General features: G+C 47.6%; 1 pseudogene; it reads right to left on the bottom strand.

The window, feature by feature from the left end:
• Positions 1-2,522: 2,522 nt before the first annotated feature.
• On the bottom strand, positions 2,523-3,968 carry LOC147966188 (uncharacterized; annotated as a pseudogene).
• Between the last annotated feature and the right edge of the window lie 6,555 nt (positions 3,969-10,523).

Here is a 10,523-nt window from a genome sequence, read left to right on the forward strand (position 1 = left end):
CTCTCTCGTTGGAGCTTGGCGAAGCCCTGCCGAGATCACCGCTGCTTCCACCACCACACCATCGTGCTGCTGGATTTCCATCAACCTCTCCTTCCCCTTGCTGGATCAAGAAGGAGGAGACGTCTTCCCTAACCGTACGTGTGTTGAACGCGGAGGTGCCGTCCGTTCGGCGCTCGGTCATCGGTGATTTGGATCACGACGAGTACGACTCCATCAACCCCGTTATCTTGAATGCTTCTGCTCGCGATCTACAAGGGTATGTAGATGCACTCCTGTTCCCCTCGTTGCTAGATGACTCCATAGATTGATCTTGGTGATGCGTAGAAAATTTTAAAATTCTGCTACGTTCCCCAACAGTTCGACGCCTTCGCTCCCGCGCCTTCTATTGGTGGTGCAAGTGAAGACGACGCCACCCAAGCGGGGGCACCTCTTGCAGGTGCCGGCAGTGTCGAGGGATGACTGGCTTGCGGCTTCTATCCTATTGAAACTCCTGCAGCATGTAGTGTGCCTCGTGAAGGCGTTTAAACTTGTGTTTGGTATTCGGGGAACAATATGTCTTGTAATATTTGCTTTGAGATTTTGCGATTTTCTTCCTATTTGCTTTATGTTCTACGTCGGCAAAGCCCGACCCCGCGCATACCTCAACCGCCGTTGGGCCGACCGAAGACCAGGACGGACCAAGGAGTGAGGGGCTACGTGGTCAGTTAGGCTCCTGAGTCGCGATGCTCAGGAGTCCCCCTTGATGCGCAAACAACTTGTGGAAAGGAGATGCAATGGTTTGGTCTTGTGTTCTATGTCGGTAGGGCCCGACCCCGCGCATACCTCAACCGTCGTTGGGCCGACTGGAGACCAGGACAGACCAAGGAGTGAGGGGCTACGTGGTCAGTTAGGCTCCTGAGTCGTGATGCTCCGGAGTCCCCCCTGACGTTCAAACGACCTTCATACCTTAGCTCTGCTTGGGAGGGCGCGCGACGACCAGGTCTGAGGGACCTGGCGGGGTGGCGTACGCTTGGGCGTGACCCGAGCGCAGCCCCTGTGCCCAGCCCCCTAGCGCAGCTCTCCCGAGGGGAGGCGTTGCGTTGAGGTCAGACACTAAGCCCAGAGGCTCCCTGAGGTTGATACGGCCGTGAGGCCGCCCTCAGTTGTTTATCACCAGGACGGACCATGGCGCTTCCGCACTTGCACGGGCATAGCCGCTCCTCAGCAATGTCGACTGCCAGCATGGAGCATGGTGCTTCCACTGGTATGTGGGAGGGGACTCCCTACTGCGGAGATCCCCCGGGGCGTGTATAGCCCCGTCCTGACACGTGGCTTGCATGACAGGGCTAGACGAGGTGTGTATGGGCACTCACGAGCCAGCACGGGACTCACGAGGCCCTACCTCAAGGCGGGTTGCGCCTGGTCTTGATTCTTGTTCGCTTTCTTGGTCCTGCGAGGTGGTTAGACAACCTGCGCCGAACGAATCTCCTGAGGTTATCGTGTGAGAAAGCCAAGCACCAACGGCCCCAGGAGGTGACGTGAACGGGGCCGGCCCGCTAGATAGAGCTCGGCCGTTGGATTTATCGACGCTGCAGGGACGGGCCCGAGCACAGACGCCGTGCCTAATCCTCTCACGGGAAGGGTCCTGAAGAAAGACGACCGGCGCGTGGCTCCCGTGATGGGCGACAATCGAGCAAGTGATAGTCATAGATAGATTAAGCATGAAAGGCAACCTAGCTCAGGTAAATGCATAACGATACACGCCACTGGGTCCAGCCCGAGCGGCTTGGGGATGATGCAGCCCGAGGGGCGCCCCCAGCAAGGTAAGCTAAAGACATAAACAAGGAAAGATACATGCCACAGGGACGGACCCACACGGCCTGGGAATAATGCAACCCCCTGGGCGCTCCCAGCTAAATAAACTTGGAAAATGTCACTTGGTTCTGTTGATGAAGGGGTGTTGAGGCAGCTGAAGGTACGCGGCGAAGGGATTGCCCCTCATGAGCCACCGGGGCCCTGGGCATCGGGAGGCTCCGAGGGTCCCGGCGGTTCCTTGAGGACCGTCTCCATCTTCGCCAGGACTGCGTGGTGCATGGCCTCCTGGCCCATCATGACGCTCTGCAGGTTGCGCTGGAAGGCAGCGGCCACGCTCGGCAGGCCAAACATCATGCGAACGTAGCTGTGAGGTGGACCTTCGCAACGCCCAACACACGAGGGCCAGAAGCGCTCCTGAGATGCAGCTCGGTTGAGCCCTGGTATGTTGATGCAGACGCGCAGCTCACCACCCTCGCCTTGGTGGGGAGCAGTGCCAAGTGGGCGGTGGTCGCCGCGTATTCCTCTTGCTTCCTGAAGCTCCTGAGATACCTTGGTGATGAACTCCTGAGCGCCGGGCGCTCCTTGCCCAGTGTCCTCCTGAAGGAGACATGCCGCGAAACACGCCTCCAACTGGTGCCCGAGCACCTCCCTCGTGACATTGGTGAGGTCTGAGGCCCTCCAGAAGAGAGCCCCCGAACCCTGCCCAAGGAGGGCGTGGGCGCGCCTTCCTATGCTATAGAGGGAGACGCCCCAGGTGCGGGCGCTGATCCTGATGAGGCGCCACCTACGGCGCTGCCCTCCTGAGGTCCGGCACGGAGTTGCTTCTTCTTCTTCTTGGGGACGACCTCAGGAGGGTACCAAGCTGCATTATTGTCGGGGTCTTTGATTGACGCTGCTTGGAAGGCGCGCTCGAGGGAGCACACCACATCTCTTTCTTCGCAGGGGACTGTGATGATCCCGCCGCTTCCTGGCATCTTGAGGACGTTGTAGTCGTGGTGTGTCACGGCCATGAACTTGGCCAGGGCCGGATACCCGAGGATGGCATTGTACGGCAGACGGATGTGGGTGACGTTGAAGTCGATGAGCTCGATGCGGTAGTTGTTGCACTGTCCGAAGGTGACTGGGAGGCGGACCTGACCGATCGGCGTGGTAGAGCCGTCGGTCACTCCTGAGAAAGGCTTGGTGGGCTGAAGCTGATCATACGACACTTGGAGGCTGTGAACGTCTCGACGGACAGGACGTTGAGCCCTGCGCCGCCGTCGATGGGGGTCTTGGTGACTTGCATGTTGCTAATGACGGGTGAACAAAGCATCGGGAGGATGCCGGCGGTAGCCGCGCACTTGAGCTGGTCTGATGAGCTGAATGTGATGGCGCACTGGGACCACCTGAGCGGGCGTGTAGCCTCGAGCTTGGGGAGGACTGCATTCACCTCATGAGCAAACTGTTTGAAGATACGTTGCGAGGCTGGGGCTTTAGCTCCGCCCAAGATGCAGGCGATGGCACACGGCTCCTGGAAGCCCCCAGCCCCCTCGTCTTGGTGGTGGTCGTCATTTCTTCTTGGTGGTGGCGGTAGTGGAGGGAGACCGGCGTTGCCCTGAGGACAATCCTTACGAGGCTGGTCCCTCCAGGCACCCTCGCGAGGCTGATCCTGCCATTGGTCCTCACGAGGCCGGTCACGCCTCTCCTGGCGCAGACCACGGTCATCCCAGCGTCCGCCACCACGTCCTCCTCCTCGGCCGTAGCCCCGGTCATTGCGCTCGGGGCGTCGACCGAAGCGTCCTTCTCGAATGCCTCTGAGCTCTTGACAACATTGGTGTTGTGGCTATGCAGGTTATGGAAGGCGCAGAATGGTCGGTTACTCTTGGATGACTCGGGCTAGTCCCTGCCGCGCTTTGTGTCTGGCTCCGCCACGAGCACGGCTGCTCCCTTGCGCTTCACGTCTTTGGCCTTGGCTTTCTTTTCCTCCGGGTTCGCAGCCGGGAGCTCGAGGAGGGAGAGGCGCCCCTCCTCAGCTCTTGCGCACTTGGTCGCCAGGTTGAAAAGCTTCAGGGACGTGCACAGCTCCTCGTGGATGGAGAGCTCCTCCTTCATCTTGACATCGCGGACGCCATCGGAGAACGCAGAGATGATGGCCTCGTCCGTTACCTTGGGGATGATGAGGGCATCAATACCATTGTTACATCCACATCCCCTACTGTTACATATACTGGACCAATTACTAGAGCTCGCGCACGCCAATAACCCCTCGGAAGTTGGTTTAGCGATTGCTAAGGCGCGACATCTCACACGTTCGTAGTCGGATCGTCAAGGTCGACTCCCACAGAAACGATAGCCACCATCTCATCGAAACATCGGGACACCTTTGCCTCTATCAGGGGATCTTGAGGCGAACATTGTTGAAGCGCTGGATGTACTTCTGGAGGGTCTCTCCTGGTTGTTGCTTGACGCGGAGTAGGTCACCCGCAGCTGGTGGGCGGTCGCGAGTTCCCTCGAAGTTGGCGACGAAACGGTCGCACATCTCGTCCCATGAGGAGATCGAGCCTGGAGGCAGGTTCGGGAGCTAGGAGCGGGCACCATCCTTGAGAGCCATGGGAAACCAGTTCGCCATGATTTTCTCGTCACCGTTGGCCGCCTCGATGCTCAGCACGTAGAGCTGCAGGAACTCCGCGGGGTCGTGGGTGCCGTCGTAGCGAGGAGGCAGATCCGGCTTGAACTTGCCCGGCCAAGTGATAACCCACAAGTATAGGGGATCGCAATAGTTTTCGATAAGTAAGAGTGTCGAACCCAACGAGGAGCTAAAGGTAGAACAAATATTCCCTCAAGTTCTATCGACCACCGATACAACTCTACGCACGCTTGACGTTCGCTTTACCTAGAACAAGTATGAAACTAGAAGTACTTTGTAGGTGCTGTTGGATAGGTTTGCAAGATAATAAAGAGTACGTAAATAAAAAGTAGGGGCTGTTTAGATAAAGAAACAATAAAGTAAATATAGAGAGTGTGGGAAAATGGTGGTAGGAGTCGTGAAATTGCCCCTAAGCAATTGACTACTTTACACCGATAGCAAGTATTATGTGGGAGAGGCCACTTCTAGCATGTCATCCCTGACTTGGAATTCTATGCACTTATGATTGGAACTATTAGCAAGCATCCGCAACTACTAATGTTCATTAAGGTAAAACCCAACCATAGCATTAAGGTATATTGGTCCCCCTTCAATCCCGTATGCATCAATTTCTATGCTAGGTTGAAGCTTCTGTCACTCTTGCCCTCCAATACATAGTCCTATCAACATACAACTAACCCTAGGGTGTGATCCACACGCGCAATCATATGATGGGCACCAAAGGACAGCAACATAACCACAAGCAAATTAAATCAATCATAGCAATTCATCAACCATCGATAGGACAACGAAAATCTACTCAGACATCATAGGATGGCAACACATCATTGGATAATAATATAAAGCATAAAGCACCATGTTCCAGTAGAGGGTACAGCGGGTTGCGGGAGAGTAGACCGCTATAGATAGAGGGGGGAAGGTGATGGAGATGTTGGTGAAGATGGCGGAGGTGTTGGTGTAGATCGCGGTGATGATGATGGCCCCCGGTGGCACTCCGGTGCCACCGGAAGTGAGGGGGAGAGAGCCCCCCTCCTTCTTCTTCTTCCTTGACCTCCTCCCAAGATGGGAGAAGGGTTTCCCATCTGGTCCATGGCCTCCATGGCACGGGAGGGGCGAGAACCCCTCCGAGATTGGATCTGTCTCTCTCAGTTTCTGCGTTCTCAGATTCTTCCCTTTCACCGTTTCTTATATTCCCGGAGATCCGTAACTCTGGTTGGGCTGAAATTTTAACATGATCTCTATCTGGACATTAGCTTTCTTGCGGTGAAAGAAGGGCATCAACCGCCTTACGGGTGGCCCACGAGGGTCAGGGGCGCGCCCCCTGCCTCGTGGCCACCTCGGGCACCGTCTCGCGTAGATTTTTCTTCCCAAAAATCATATATATTCCAAAAAAATCTCCGTCAATTTTTATCCCGTTTGGACTCCATTTGATATGGATATTCTGCGAAACAAAAAACATGCAACAAACAGGAACTGGCACTGGGCATAGGATCAATATGTTAGTCCCAAAAATAGTATAAAAAGTTGCCAAAAGTATATGAAAGTTGTAGAATATTGGCATGGAACAATAAAAAATTATAGATATGACGAAGACGCATCAGCATCCCCAAGCTTAATTCCTGCTCGTCCTCGAGTAGGTAAATGATAAAAAAGATAATTTTTGATGTGGAATGCTACCTAGCATAATCTTGATCATGTAATCTAATCATGGCATGAATATTAAGATACGAGTGATTCAAAGCAATAGTCTATCATTTGACATAAAAACAATAATACTTCAAGCCTACTAATAAAGCAATCATGTCTTTTCAAAATAACATGGCTAAAGAGAGTTATCCCTACAAAATCATATAGTCTGGCTATGCTCCATCTTCACCACACAAAATATTCACATCATGCACAACCCCGATGACAAGCCAAGCAATTGTTTCATACTTTTGACGTTCTCAAACCTTTTCAACTTTCACGCAATACATGAGTGTGAGCCATGGACATAGCACTATAGGTGGAATAGAATATGATGGTGGAGAAGACAAAAAGGAGAAGATAGTCTCACATCAACTAGGCATATCAACGGGCTATGGAGATGCCCATCAATAGATATCAATGTGAGTGAGTAGGGATTGCCATGCAACAGATGCACTAAGAGCTATAAGTGTATGAAAGCTCAGACTGAAAACTAAGTGGGTGTGCATCCAACTTGCTTGCTCATTAAGACCTCGGGCGTTTGAGGAAGCCCATCATCGGAATATACAAGCCAAGTTCTATAATGAAAATTCCCACTAGTATATGAAAGTGATAACTCAAGAGACTCTCTATATGAAGAACATGGTGCTACTTTGAAGCACAAGTGTGGAAAAAGGATAGTAGCACTGCCCCTTCTCTCTTTTTCTCTCATTTTTTTATTTTTTTTATTTTTTTGGTGGGCTTCTTTGGCCTCTTTTTTTATTTGGGCTTATTTGGCCTCTTTTATTTTTTTTGTAAAGTCCGAAGTCTCATCCCGACTTATGGGGGAATCATAGTCTCCATCATCCTTTCCTCACTGGGGCAATGCTCTAATAATGATGATCGTCACACATTTATTTACTTACAACTCAATATTACAACTCAATGTCTAGAACAAAGTATGAATCTATATGGATGCCTCCGGCGGTGTACCGGGATGTGCAATGATCTAGCATAGCAATGACATCAAAAAATGGACAAGCCATGAAAACATCATGCTAGCTATCTTATGATCATGCAAAGCAATATGACAATGAATGCTCAAGTCATGTATATGATGATGATGGAAGTTGCATGGCATATATCTCAGAATGGCTATGGAAATGCCATGATAGGTAGGTATGGTGGATGTTTTGAGGAAGGTATATGGTGGGTTTATGGTACTGGCAAAAGTTGCGCGGTACTAGAGAGGCTAGCAATGATGGAAGGGTGAGAGTGTGTATAATCCATGGACTCAACATTAGTCATAAAGAACTCACATACTTATTGCAAAAGTCTATTAGCTATCAAAACAAAGTACTACGTGCATGCTCCTAGGGGGATAGATTGGTAGGAAAAGACCATCGCTCATCCCCGACTGCCACTCATAAGGAAGACAATCAACAAATAAATCATGCTCCGACTTCATCACATAACGGTTCACCATACATGCATGCTACGAGAATCACAAACCTCAACACAAGTATTTCTACTAATCCACAACTACCCACTAGCATGACTCTAATATCACCATCTTTATATCGCAAAACTATTGCAAGGAATCAAACATATCATATTCAGTGATCTACAAGTTTTATGTAGGATTTTATGACTAACCATGTGAATGACCAGTTCCTGTCATCTCTCTAAATAGATATAAGTGAAGAGAGAGAGTTTAATTCTTTCTACAAAAGATGTGCCCACGCTCTAAAAAATATAAGTGAAGCAAAAGAGCATTCTACAAATGGAGTTTTCCTATGTAAAGAGAAACAGGCAATCCAAACTTCAAATGATATAAGCGAAGCACATGAAGCATTCTATAAAGCCATACTCACAGATATAAGTGAAGTGCAATGAGAATTCTATAAATCAACCAAGTACTATCTCATACCAGCATGGTGCATAAAAGAAAAGTGAAAACTAAATGCAAAAGACGCTCCAAGATTGCACATATCGCATGAACAAAACGAATCCGAAAACATACCGATACTTGTTGAAGAAAGAGGGGATGTCTTCTGGGGCATCCCCAAGCTTAGACACTTGAGTCTCCTTGAATATTTACTTGGGGTGCCTCAGGCATCCCCAAGCTTGAGCTCTTGCCTCTCTTCCTTCTTCTCACATCGAGACCTTCTCGATCATCGAACACTTCATCCACACAAAACTTCAACAGAAAACTCGGTAAGATCCGTTAGTATAATAAAGCAAATCACTACTCTAAGTACTGCTGAAAACCAATTCAGATTTTTTTTTGTATTTTGTCTACTGTAGTATAACTTTTTCATGGCTTAATCCACTAATATAAATTGATAGTTTCATCAAAACAAGCAAACTATGCATCAAAAACAGAATCTGTCTAAAACAGAACAGTCTGTAATAATCTGAACATTCACCATACTTCTGGTACTTGAAAACTTCTACCAAAATTAGGAAAAATAAAATATTTGTATAGGAAGACAGTGCAAAAATAATCAGAACCATTTGACGTTCCAGCTAAAAATGTAAAATCGCGCACTACAGCCAAAGTTTCTGTCCTGCACCGTACAGACCATAAATGCAAATGTAAACATCCTAAAGGCAAACCTTGGCACATTATTTTTATTTCTTAACTTTATAAAAGCACACAACAGAAATAAATGACTCTCTAAAACTTCCGGGTTGTCTCCCTGGCAGCACTTTCTTTAAAGCCATTTAGCTAGGCATATAGTGCTCAAGTAATGGATCCACCCGGATCCCAAGGTATATCAAAGCCAATTTTAATTAACAATGATTTATAATTTAGTAGTGAGCACAAAGTAACATATATCATGTAATGACGAAGTCTAACTCTCTTCCTATGCATCGACATGTCATAAAAGAACAATTTATGCACACAAAGTAAAGGCCAATGCATAGTATAAACAGTTTCTTGCAATTTTATCATATTGGAAACATAGAGAGGTGGATATATAGTTCCTCTCTCATAGTAATTGAAAGTAGGAGCAGCAAGCACATGCATATTATATAAATCAAAATCATCATGTGCAATGGTAAAAGGCAACCCGTCAATATAATCCTTAATAAGTGCAAACTTCTCCGATATAGTGTAGTCGGGAGAATTCAAAAAGATAGTAGGACTATCATGCATGGGTGCAATAGCAACAATTTCATGTTTAACATAAGGAACTATAGAAAGTTCATCTCCATAAGCATAATTCATATTGGCATCTTGGCCACAAGCATAGCAAGCATCATCGAAAAGGGATATTTCAAAAGAATCAACGGGATCATAGCAATTATCATAGTATTCATCCTACGGTAAGCACGAAGGGAAATTAAACAATGTATGAGTTGAAGAGTTACTCTCATTAGAAGGTGGGCATGGGTAGCTAATCCGCTCTTCCTCCTTTTTTCTTCGCTCTCTTCCTCATCTTTTTCATCCAATGAGCTCACAGTTTCATCAATTTCTTCTTCCATAGACTCCTGCAAAATATTAGTCTCTTCTTGGACAGCGGGGTAGTCCTCAATATATAGTTCAACATAGGCATTAGAAGCATAATTATCATAGAAATATTTAAGTATGTCAAAATTTTCAGATTTGTAAAGAGTAGCATCATACGTTTCAATCAAAGAAGCAAATTCATAAGCACCCTTAAAAGCAACAAATTCTTCAATTTGTTGAACATCATAGTAACTATAAACACCTTTAGCATACGAAGATACGATTCCATTATCACTAAACTCACATTGATAGGGAAGATGTTTCTTAGGGTTTTCAGAACAACAAGTAAAATCATATATTTCACATAAATTCCAAGCATAGCATTGCAAACGATGAATTTGACCCAGTAAAATTTTCCCTTTTCAGATATTCGGTGTCGCACAAAACAAGCATGCTCATCTAAAGATTTGCCCTCAACTAAGCTAGTTGGGGTTTCAGCACAAGCACATAGGGATCGAAGATGATCCAAGTAATAAGCTTCAGCAGTGTGATAGATTTTGAGTGGTTCTTCAACAATTGGTTTAGTAGGTACAACTAATTTTTTGGTATTTTGCGTTTCCTACCATAACTAAAGATAGAAAACAACTAAGAACAGCAAATAAAAACTACTTAGTGATAAAGCAAACAAGCACACACGAGAATATTCACCCCACGCTATTGCTCCCCAGCAACGACGCCAGAAAAAGGTCTTGATAACCCACAAGTATAGGGGATCGCAACAGTTTTCGATAAGTAAGAGTGTCGAACCCAACGAGGAGCTAAAGGTAGAACAAATATTCCCTCAAGTTCTATCAACCACCGATACAACTCTACGCACGCTTGACGTTCGCTTTACCTAGAACAAGTATGAAACTAGAAGTACTTTGTAGGTGTTGTTGGATAGGTTTGCAAGATAATAAAGAGTACATAAATAAAAAGTAG

This window comes from Triticum urartu, chromosome 6A, assembly GCF_056163025.1.
Source record: "Triticum urartu cultivar PI428250 chromosome 6A, HENAU_Tu73, whole genome shotgun sequence".
Classification (NCBI taxonomy): domain Eukaryota; kingdom Viridiplantae; phylum Streptophyta; class Magnoliopsida; order Poales; family Poaceae; genus Triticum; species Triticum urartu.